A 12,927-nucleotide genomic window follows, 5' to 3' on the forward strand; every position below is an offset into this window, starting at 1 on the left:
CGTGCGCAAATATCTAAAAAAAACAGTTTGGCTGCATTGATACACCCAGATAACAAAATAACGATAAATCGATGATAAGTGTAATAATCCTGCAAAACTGTTTCTACGAAATAAACATTTCTGTCCTGTAATTATACTTACTTATTACCCAAATAGTCATTTTTAACGATAACGATAATGGTTATTATAAAAACAGTATTCCTTAATGTAGCTTTATGATTAAAATATACAATATAGTTGTTTATTATCGAAAAACGATATGAAGAATATTCCATGTATGGTTTGCGATTATGCGGGATTCGGCTTCTTCGCTTCTTATTCAACACGCAAGGATTTCAGTATCCGAATAACAACAACAGCCTATTCCCTAAAATGGTCATCAATGACGACAGCAACGACGCCGCCGCCGGTCTTCCACGAGTTCAGCGGTGAAGAATGACAAACAAAACGGGTTTCTTCACTGTGGTTCACTGTGATGCCGACCGCGCAAAAGTTGGCCGGCCATAGTAAGTAAGTCAGCTTGCAAGCTGTTTTGTTAGCTATGTACGACGGAGAAGAATGCATTGAAGCTTGTCGAGTGGTGATACCCTGTGGTACCTACCTACCAAGTCGATGGAGCAGTTGCTAACCCGATGACCGAATAAGGAAAGATGTTTTGCCTTTTAGTTGCGTTGAGATATATTGTAATGCGTATGGAGGGAATGTTTTCTTACTGTATTCAACTGCTGCTACCTACCTATCTCTACGAGCAAGATGAGAAAGTAATTTATGCGATTTTTGTCAAGTGTTTTCATTGTTGGCTGAAATGTCGGCGCTGATTCGGCAGCTACATTTTGTCAGTAATTGGTGTACGCTCATAAGTATTAGCAAAGATACCGGTAATCATATGAATCATAACAGTTATCGTTTTTGTCATTTCAAAAGTACACCGAATAAGTCAATAAATGATTACAATTTAAATCTGCACGAACCAAATAGTTTCAAACCATCATGGTAGAGTTAGGTATATCATTATGTTATGATACGATATACGATGTACAGTAGATGTTTGATAAATGCCCGACTGGAAAATTATATCAAGTTTATATTTGTGTAATGATGTTATGATATTTTTCAATAACTTATTATGGTATAAACTAGATGCAGGATGATGTTAAAATAACTAAAATCGTAACGAAAAATAAACACATATCTAATAAAGATTAAAACCTATTTTAGTATAATCATATCAAAATTATAACAAAATGTGATATGAATTTAAGCCTCAGGATACTAGTTTCCATCAAAATATGTTATTATCTTGAAAATTCAAATGTCGAAGACTCAAAACATAGTTATAACACAATGAGTTATCAAACGACATTTATAACATAATATGTTATAATTGAGCCATAGTATTTTGAAAACACCAAAGATGTTGAACATGACTGTATCCCAATGAGTTATAAATATCATGGTTTGTTAGCATTATGTTATATTTTTGTTACAATTTTCTAGTCGGGATGATAACCGCAATATTGATGCGTGTCATCATCTACTCATTACTGATCGTGTCCACCTGCGAAGACGGTCATTGTGAGCCACGATTGGCTGTCAACTGTCAAAGTGTGAGCCAAGTGAACATGTTTATCGTTTGTATGTGTCGTTTGAACGGTATTTTAATAGAAAGTAAATTAAAACTATTTATCTTGAATACCGATAAATTACGAGAATTTTTTGGCGTATGTATATTTTGTAAAAAGAAAATTTCATAATTTCTGCTATCAAAAGCTCATGCTCCTGAAGAAAATTTTGTCGTTGCTCTTCTCGAAAAAACTCCAATTACTGCTGCTTGTTTCACTTCTGCCGATATGATTAGCGCAATACTTTGCACTGCATTTCAAATTTATTCAATAGGATCCTAAAATGAAAAATATGTTCCTGGTTTTGTTGTATAACACGATAAAGCATGCTTTTCTAAACTGTATAGTATTTTTTCCGAACTTAAGCAATAACAGGATAGTTAATAAAATCGAAAATAAAATAATGATAAACAGTTCATTTTTCCTACAGAATTTCGGCTTGCAGTCAGACTGCCGAAATTCACTAGGAAACATCATCAATCATCCAGTCGAATCCTATAGATAAACAGTTCTTGTTTGTCATTCGAGGTCAACCTTGACGTAACGAAAGTGGAACGGTGGGTTGCAAAAGACATCAAATTGAGTCACTTTTGACAACAAATATTCCTGTTTGACATACACGGTAAATAGAATTTACCCAAATTTGAGTGCTAAATAAAGAGCAATGTAAAAATTATTAAAATTAAAAAAAAAACATATTATGGGCTTTACCTAATATGAATACTCAAAAAATGAGTTAATATGTCGTATTAACCAATGCTTGATCGATTTATGCTGAAATTGAGATAGGTCTTTTGCGTTGTCATTTTTTCAAAATTTTGGATAAGTTCGACCATTATTTGCAAACGTGAAAAAACAACTTTAATCACAACGAAGTCACGCACAATGTTTAAAAATCTAGTGTTGGCAGCTGTTGTAAACAAAACAAACAGCGTTGCCATATCAGCATATGTAACTTCCGCTCATCTCTATATGTAGAATAAAGTGGGCAAAACTTCGAGTGGGGGCAAAAGTTTTTGAGCTCAATTCAAATGTCAATTCAAATGTCAAGGTTGTTCAAACCCTTTTTGAAAAAGAGTCTTTCACTCCAAAAATTATGAAAATTGATCAGTATTTCGAAAAGTTATGACAAAATGTTGGTTTTTGATCAAAAAATTGTAACATGCGATGGTCCTTCCAACGCATGGGATGGAATTGTAATGAAACCGAATTCGATATTTTATTTTGGGGCGTAACTAGGTATATTTTAAAGATGCTTTAGCATGTATAACTTTTTGCAAAAAAGATTTGGAAATCATATTTTACTTATAGTGGGGCAAAAGTTTGAATTGGGGGGCAAAAGTTCGAGTCATGTGGCAACTTTAGGTATAAACCTAAAATTCTGCAAAATGTACATATTATCTTCAAGAGTGATGGAATTAGTGAGAAAATTTGAATAAAGTTGAAAAAATGTTGTTTTATCTGAATTTGGCGGAAAACTACTAATTTTTGGTGTAGTAAATTTAACCCTGATTTGGGTAAAATCCAGATCGAATTTTAAAGTGTATTCCAGTTCCAACATCAGATATTAAGAGGTTTCATGTATTCCTATTACCAAAGTGTCAAAATAGTGTGCTACAGTTAGCGAAATTCCACAAACACTAGATTCGAACTTTTGCCCCAGTAGTGGGGCAAGAGTTCGAATAAAACACTCACATACAAAAAGTGTTGTAACTCAAAATTGAAAAGACATTTGGGGTAACTTTGTTCAGCAAAATTTTAGCTGATGGATGGTAGAGTCATCACACGGTATTTATTTATTTTTATCTTCTTCGATTTTTTGAAATAGGTTGAATTTTCAACTAGGGTCGAACTTTTGCCCCACTTTACTCTATAGGGCACTGCGTGAAATTCACTCCTTCCGAAGACGGCTAATAACAAGACAGACATCTACCCTCTTCCTCCATATACTCTGGTAGCTTCAAGCACACTAGCGCCGCAAACGACTCCAGGAAACACCATTATGAATAAGTGTGCGTGAGATACTACAGCATCTGTGTACGTATTTGCATATACACGTAGAGTAAGGTGGGGCAAAAGTTCGACCATAGTTGAAAATTCAATTTTTCTCAAAAAACCGAAGCAGATGACAATACATGAATTTCGTGTGGTGAATCTATCATCCATGAGCTATAATTTTGCTGAACAAAGTTACCCCAAATGTCTTATCAATTTTGAGTTATAACACTTTTTGCATGTGTGTGTCTTATTCGAACTCTTGCCCCACCACTGGGGCAAAAGTTCGAATCTAGTGTTTGTGGAATTCCGCTAACCGTAGCACACTATTTTGCCACTTTGGTAATAAGAATATCTGAAACCACTTAATATTTGATACTGGAACTGGAATACACTTTAAAGTTTGATCGGGATTTTACCCAAACCAGGGTTAAATTTAACACACCAAAAATTAGTAGTTTTCCGCCGAATCCAGATAAAACAACATTTTTACAACTTTGATCGAACTTTTTTACTAATTCCATCATTCTTAGAGATAATATGTACATTTTGCACAATTTTAGTTTTTTACCTAGAGTTGCCACATGACTCGAACTTTTGCCCCACAATTCGAACTTTTGCCCCACTATGTGTAAAACATGATTTCCAAATCTTTTTTGCAAAAAGCTATACATGCTAAAGCATCTTCAAAAAATACCTAGTTACGCCCCAAAATAAAATACCGAATTCGGTTTCATTACAATCCCATTTCATGCGTTGGAAGGACCATGGCATGTTACAATTTTTTGATCAAAAACCAACATTTTGTCATAACTTTTCGAAATATTGATCAATTTCCGTAATTTTTGGAGTGAAAGATTCTTTTTCAAAAAGGCTTCGAACAACCTTGACACCCGAAAGAAATAATTTGAATTGAGCTCAAAAACTTCAAAAGAAACTCTTGTCCCACTCGAACTTTTGCCCCACTTTACTCTACACAATAATGTTTTAATGTTCTTCTGAATCGTTGAGGGCGTTTCAACCAAACCGCCTGCGACAGGGTGGTAGCTGTCTCTCTTGTTATTAGCCGTCTTCGCTTCTTCTTTATTTATTTATTTATTTATTTATACTCATGTAACGTAAGGATAATTCCTTATTAAATTGTTACACACTGGTGGGATCTAGCAAACTTACAATTTACTTACTATCTTATTGTTTCTGAACTAGTTTCATATAATTCATTCATTGCATGCGTTCAAGCTCCTCCAGCAAACCCTCCTTAAAGCTATTCAAACTGTTAGACATTTTAAGATTAGATGACAATCGGTTCCAGAGAGAAATGCCTCTCATGAGCATCGAATTTCCATAATAAGTTGTCGAATGCTGTGGTATAAATAAACTACGAGTTCTAGTATTTCTTAGAAATTGCAAATTATTGTACAAGTACGGTGGTTCTTTAGTGTTGATGATTTTGAACATTTGTACACAAATTCTAAAATCGTGAAAATTATTAAAGTTACAACCTAGCATTGTTTTATGAAACTGCGACACACTGGAATATCGCGAAAGATTAAAAACATATCTGATGCATGCATTAAGAGCCACCCTCAATCTGTTTAGAGATGCCACAGAAGCATTACCATATACAAATTCCCCATACATGAAATGGGGAAGAATGAGAGACTTAAAAAGTTTGATTTTCATACTAGTTTCAAAGTGTCTGCTCACCATTTGTAACCGTTTCAGTGAACCATAAATTTTTCCACATTGAGTGTTGACAAAAGTATCCCAAGACAAATTGCTTGTAAAAATAACTCCTAGGTTATCAACTTTATCGAAGAACTGAATAATTTGTCCATCAAAAACAAGTTCAGGTTTTTGAGGAGGGTTCCTTTGTCTAGATATCAGAATAGCTTTTGTTTTGGATGGATTTATAGCCAGTAAATTGTTAGAGGACCATGCTAAGATACTTCTCAAATCATGATTAATTTTCCTGGCAACAACATTCATATTCTTTTTCACTCATTTAGAAATTTTGTAAACAACAAGGCCAAGAATCGTCAGAATCCCATACAAAATCAAAACAATGCAGTGCCCTATATAGGATTTCTATATCCACCTGACTTCGGAAGATTACTCGATTTGTAGTATTCAGAGAAGAGAATTGTCAGAAAAAAGAAGCACGAAACAAGTAACAAAAAAGGCGTGACAATTACTCTTTATACCAACTGGTATTGTACATATTGATTTATTTTAGACCGAAGTCGATATGTCAAACCAAATATTCCCAATAAAAGTTCGCCGAAGTTAAAACGTCGGCATTCTAATTGAAACGTCGCCGACACAGGCAATACTTAAGCGTCGGTGAACCCCAAATTAAAATGCCGACGCCGAACTTCGCCGAAGTTTCAACTTTCTCTCGCATGATCAATAACAAATAATGATCGACTCGAAGTTACCCCTCGAAAATCGCAATGCAAAAATCTCCAAAATCGTGTATGATCTTTCTCCTTTTCTGATCAAGTTGCGACAAACCTGGGGCTGTCAATATACCACGTAGACCAAAATTTGTCAATCTAAGATCCAAAATCATCCAAAATTTGCCAACCAAAGATCCACGAAGACCAAAATTTGCCAATCTCCCTTGGTAGCACACAAACATTTTGAAATTTGTAAGGAGCGTAGACTTTAGTCAGTCACCCACCCTCGGATCTATGACATTTGGTCGAATGACTTTTGGTCGAATGACAATTGGTCGAAAGTACGTTTGGTCGAAACCCATTTTGTGGAAGAAGAAACATATGACATTTAGTCGAATGGACAAATCGTCGAATGGACATCTGGCCGAAGGGCACTAATTGATGAAAAGAGATTTGAGTGGAAAATAATATTATAGAATTTGGTATCATAGTTTATATGTTACTGAACTTATTTTAGTATCATATTTAGATGCAAACCATTTTTTTGATAACTCTTCTTTGAGTGGTAGTTGACAAAAGCAGCGGTGCATTTGAACGCGATCCATTTACATTAAAGTTCAAACGCAGCACTCTGTGATTAGAAATATTTGAAAGTTCTTCAGTTCAAGATTTCAAACGCGAATGGCGATTGGATTACTCGTTAAAAATACACCCATAGAAAGCCAGCATAATACCCTGGTACTATTTGAATTGAAATGGTCCTTTCTACGTCATTTTTTACATATGTGAATAGTCTTGGTCTCGTTAGATTCAGAAATTCATTTAGATTACTGAGAAAAGATTCGAGTGAACCGGTCCGATCATCTCTGATAAAAAGTCTGCAACTACAGTGATAGACATTCGTTTAGCCGAGGCTAAAAAAATTTCAAAGTGCCAGGAAACTCATACAAAAGATTTTATGATAAAACTTTTTTATCGTAGTGATAGTATATCTAGTACTGTTTTATAAAAATGTGATGCATCACACTTACATATACACTGAAACAAAAACGAGGGTAAAAACCCTTCAAATTTCATTTTTTGCCTAGACATTCGTTTAGCCGAATTGTACAATTTTTAGAATTCCATAATAAAAAACTATCAAATTTCGAAAAATATCCAACAAAGTCATTTTGTATGGTGATCTGCAATTTAGATCGACTTGTAAATCATGAATTAGATCGTTTTTGGAAGTGTTGCCATATTAATTTTGCATGCATCTCATATAAATATGTCATAATATTTTAAATGTTTCTCAATTGAGATTTGATGTAGTTATTTTTATCGGAAGTGTTTCAAAAGAATCTAATGAAAGTTTCATGACCAAAGCAGGTTGAAATTTTGCGAAAAACAACGTTTTTACCAGAAAAAAATAACACAAACCATCAAAAAATCACGTATTTAAGTATTGTTTTGATGAAATATGATGGTTTCACTTGCATAAATCACAGCGTTTACTACTATTACGTCTTCTAATAGCTCCCAATATCTTCTAGACTGTATTCTGGCTGAAATAATATACATTGGACGGCTCATATTTTGAGAAATGGTACCGAAAGTATTCAGATTTCTAGCATGAACTACTTGTTTCATAATTAAGACATTCTTTTCAAATAAATCATGTTAAAAATGAATGTGGTTCACAACTAAGACTCATTTATAATATATTTCTTCAGATTGAATGAAATAAGCCAATTATTTAACCAAATCTTGCATTTTTGTATGAGCATCTGCTTTTGAATAAATAAAGTACACAAAATCTGACACTTCTTGCAGTTCTCTCATTTTGCAGTCTTCTAACTCATTTAGTAATGGTAGTATCAATCAGGTATACTCCACAGGCATTAGGGCACGTCTTTATTTCAATGCAGAACTATTTATATTAGCTTTTATCAATCCCATTTTAAAGTTTAACCAACCAAAAACCAATATACTTATTTTTTTCATGACATTTTATGCAATAATTTGCAACATTTCTGACAATAATTCAGTGCTATACTTTCAAAACTGCTAATCTAGCTTACGTTTGAGTGTTTACGGGAATCATTTTTCTTAAATAAATTTGTTTATCGTCGATTCTCCTTATCGGGACATTTTTTTATAGTATTTCTCTGAATTTCACAAATAAATAAACTTTCAAGGTCAAATATCTTGCTTACACGTCATAAACTAAATGCCTTGGAGTATATTCTCGAAATATACTCACGAAATTGCAAAAAATCTATTGAAAACCAATTTTTCATTTACCTCGGCTAAACGAATGTCTAGGCAAAAAATGAAATTTGAAGGGTTTTTACCCTCGGTTTTGTTTCAGTGTATATGTAAGTTTAATGTAGCACATTTTTATAAAACTGTACTAGATATACTATTACTACGATAAAAAAGTTTTATCATAAAATCTTTTGTATGAGTTTCCTGACAGTTTTTTTGTTCTCGGCTAAACGAATGTCTATCGCCAACCCGTAACGTGGGTAGATCACCTTGGAATGGTGCGTTACGGTGTAAGATCTACGATTTCAAGTTTTGATCTTGCTATTTTCCAGCCCGGTTTATTTAAAGGCAGGAACATTCCAGGATCAAGATTTGGTGTACTTTTTTACATTTAAGTAATTATTTTTTTATTCTCTTTATTTTTCACTGCTAATATGCTAAAATATGTATAACAGTGGAGAACGTATCACAATTTAATACTTTTTTCTATTTCAGATTTACAAGCAGGCAATCAGCGATCAAAACGGCGAAGTATCCCTTTCTTTAGAAAGGTCAAGATTACCGTACGATACAGTGACAAGTAGACCACGTTTTCCGCGTCGATTTATTCGTGCCGAGTTCCATAATTTCGGTTTCTTTTTCGAACATTTACGATAATGTATTTTTGTTCATCACACCTTCAACTTATATTACGCGTTGCGAACATTCGCGGAAAATAAATAAGTACAACGGTTTTATTATCCGCAACCTTATAACACGGGAACGCGAAAAAAAAGTAATACAAAAACATAGGTGAAACTCAAGTGCAACGATTTTATTTGTTTAGTTGTCCAGTTTTCTCGTAAAGCTACGGAGCGGGTTTCGGTTTTTCAGCATTGGCAGTAACACTAAACGGAATTGCATACAGTTTATTTTCTGACTGAGAAACGATAAGATAAAACGTGCGTTATTACGAATTGATCCGTCATAAGCGTGGTTTAAAAATTATTCATACCCGGTATATAATTAAATTTAATACACAAACATACAATAAAATTATTGTATTCTTCCGACAGCCGGCTGGCGGAAGACTAAATCATATCAAGGGTTGCATAGCTCACATCACTTACCAATGTGAATCCAAATCTGTGTAACTTTCTATCCCTTCCCTTCCCACTAACAAACTTCCTTCCTGTGACAACCGTGGGGATGCGGAGGTACACACGGTCTCTAGTAGCAACGGATGTCACACCAACATTCCTTCCCTTCCCCGATGACCGTAAGGACGTGGCCGGCGCCGGTACTGACAATTTAAAGTTTTGAACCTTCAAAATTGCACATTGAGGATGGAAAGCTACACCCAGGCCCCATCCATTTGGTTCCCTGTGCAATGTTGACTGTTCTGATCAGTAACGGAGTAGCAACTACGAATTGTACGGTCATCTCATGCTCATGCTCATGCTCTCGGCTAAACGAATGTCTATCACTGTATAACATCTAAATTCCAAACGGAATAACAGGAGAAATTTCTTCTGAAACATTTGGCATGCTTGCAGTTGGTACAGGAAAACGCAGTGAAATTAATAAACGTGAAAGAATAGCCTATGTTTCAAAGAAGGAAAAAACAAGATAAAAAAACAACAACTAAAACATTAAAACACAGTACAAATATAAAACTTGAAAGAATAGCGTATGCTCAAAAGAAGGAAAAATAATTGATAAAAAAATCACAATCATAATGTCCACTCTTAACACAAATAGCAAACTTGAAAGAACATTATATGTTAAAAAGAAGGAGAAATCTTGATGTTCTACACAAAAAATCCAATGAAATGATGAAACTTGAAAGAAGAGCCAAGATTAAAAGTAAGGAGAAATCTTTGACGGAAAATCAACTACTTCAACAATGCCAACGAAAACTACATAACACTAAAATATTTGCTTTTTAATGTTTAATATTATTAAACACGATTAAATTGCTATACGTCTTAATGTCCATTTGATCATACGTAATTTTAACCAAATAAGTTCAGTAACATATAATTTAGGATACCGAAATCTATAATATTATTTTCCACTCAAATCTCTTTTCATCAGTTAGTGCCTTTCGGCCAAATGTCCATTCGACTAAATGTCATATGCTTCTTCTTCCACAAAATGGGTTTCGACCAAATGTCCATTCGACCAAATGTCCTTTCGACCAAACTTTCTTTCGACCAAATGTCAATCGACCAAATGTCATTCGACCAAATGTCCAAAAGCCCCCACCCTCTAGGCTTTAGGACATTTGGTCGAATGACATTTGGTCGAATGACGTTTGGTCGAATGACATTTGGTCGAAAGTACGTTTGGTCGAAAGGACATTTGGTCGAATGGACATTTGGTCGAAACCCATTTTGTGGAAGAAGAAGCATATGACATTTAGTCGAATGGTCAATTCGTCGAATGGACATTTGGTCGAAAGGCGCTAACCGATGAAAAGAGATTTAAGTGGAAAAAAATATTCTAGATTTGGGTATCTGAATTTATTTGTTACTGAACTTATTTGGTTGAAAGTATGTTTGGACGAAAAATATGTTTTCACCGAAAAAAATCAACGGTGACGAAAAACCCCACAAAGAACAGACGTTAAGTTGTATAGCAATTTAATCATGTTAATAATATCAAACATTAAACAGCAAATATTTCATTCAAGGGTGTTTATTATTACGGTAACTTGTTTTGCAATGTAGTTTTCGTTGGCATTGGTGAAGTAGTTGATTTTCCATCGAAGATTTCTCCTTATCTTTAATATTGGCTCTTCTTCCAAGTTTCATAATTTCACTGCGTTTTTGTGTAGCACATACTGGCTTTTCCATCAAAGGTTTCTCCCTCTTTTCAACATATGCTGTTCTTTCAAATTTGTTATTTGTGCTGACAGTGGACATTATGGTTGTGATTTTTTTATTGATGATTTTTCCTTCTTTTGAACATAGGCTATTCTTTCATGTTTCGTATTTATACTATGTTTAAATGTTATGGCTGCTGTCTTTTTCTCATGTATTTTTCCTTCTTTGAAACATAGGCTATTCTTTCACGTTTATTAACCCTCCTAGAATGTTCGGTTTTTCGCTCCACGATGGCGTAATGCACGTTCAGCGTGCCTGTTTGGATCATATTGACCCCAACATCGTTTTCCTGTACGCTGTACAAACTGCTGAATGTTTCATAAGAATTTTTTCCTTTTGAACACAAGCTGTTCTTCATTAGCTGATGCCTTTTTTTTTAGATATTTTTCCTTCTTTCAAACATAGGCTGGTCTTTCAAGTTTACTCATTTCATTGCGTCATGTATCAACTGCTGATTTTTTTCATCAGTGGTTATACCTTCTGGGGTTTTGTTCAAGTTTCCTGATTTTATGTATAATGTTCATATGTTGAAGATGCAGATTTTTCATCTGATATTTTTCCTTCTTTTAAACATAGGCTGTTCTTTCATGTAGTGTTGCACTTGAACTGAACACGAGTCGAAAATATTTAATATAAATGCTTTCAATGTTTTGATTGAAACGCAGTAGAAATTTAACTTGCGTGTCAGAGCTCAAGACCGCCCCGTTCAGATACCGATTCAGCTCCGAACTCATATGTGCTTACTCTATCGATATGTTATGCGAATAAACTGGTCCGGTCACCCGGAGTTTCAGAAAATCCGTCAATACATTGTGGGGTTGAGAGGGGATGAGGTGTAAGAAAATGTTATTGATAGCCATGACTTTTTGAGATTTTTTTTTCTGGAATAGCCCACCAATGGACTGATGACAAGACTGATTGGTTTATTGGTTTATGATCTTTGATGGTTATTGTAGCTGACATGCCAAACATATTCCTGAAAATCCGGATTTTCCAAAAACCACGGTAATCAGACTGGTTCACTCGGATAAGCTCCCAATTAAACATAAGTTTCTGAATCGAATCCCAAGATTATTCAAATCTTTGAAAAATGGCAGATATATAACCATTTCAGTTTTGATGATACCAGGGTATCATGCGTTCCAACTTCCAACTGAAGAATTTTCAAATATGTCTGATCGCAGCGTGCCGAGTTTAAACTTGAACGCGTCACTTTTATCATGTTATCCTCTTATGGTAGTATCATGCATCGCAAGCAAGTATCATCATTCGGGTATCGCTAGGTGTATTTTCGGACATTCTCACGTACGAAGTAAATAGGTACTGCTGATTTGTATTGCTCTAGCAGCGAATGCCACAAGCCGCAGAGCAATATTGTTGGTAACGAGATGATAGTTTTCCAATGACAGGTTCAACAAAAGTTTTTTTTTTCGTTGATCTGCGAATAGTAGCCCCATTAACGTCGGCATTCTGCAGTTCACGAGCCAGGTGCGCAAGACGTGTGGGTTGAATTAAAGTTCTCACGTTCCAAGATTTGATTTTCCAATCGTTATCCGTAAATCGTTGCCTGGTCTGTTGCCGTTAAATCAATCTGTTTTCTCTAGTTTTGCATTTTTTCTGGTAGGTGACGGTTTAAAACAGGCTACCGGGGCTGCTCTGCCTACATGGCGCTCAAGGGGATACCACCTTGGGTACGCACCTCCCTATTGAGTATTCGGAACGTACCTACTTAAGCTGAAGTCGGAAATACAACAGTGCGCGGACTGCCCTACCTGCTAAGCACATAACTCTTAT

General features: G+C 34.9%; 1 protein-coding gene across 1 annotated transcript in view; it reads left to right on the forward strand.

The window, feature by feature from the left end:
* The window catches only part of LOC115269359 (uncharacterized), a 763,799-nt gene that overhangs the window by 170,584 nt on the left and 580,288 nt on the right, over nt 1–12,927 (forward strand). The window lies entirely within an intron of this gene.

This window comes from Aedes albopictus, chromosome 1, assembly GCF_035046485.1.
Source record: "Aedes albopictus strain Foshan chromosome 1, AalbF5, whole genome shotgun sequence".
Lineage (NCBI taxonomy): Eukaryota > Metazoa > Arthropoda > Insecta > Diptera > Culicidae > Aedes > Aedes albopictus.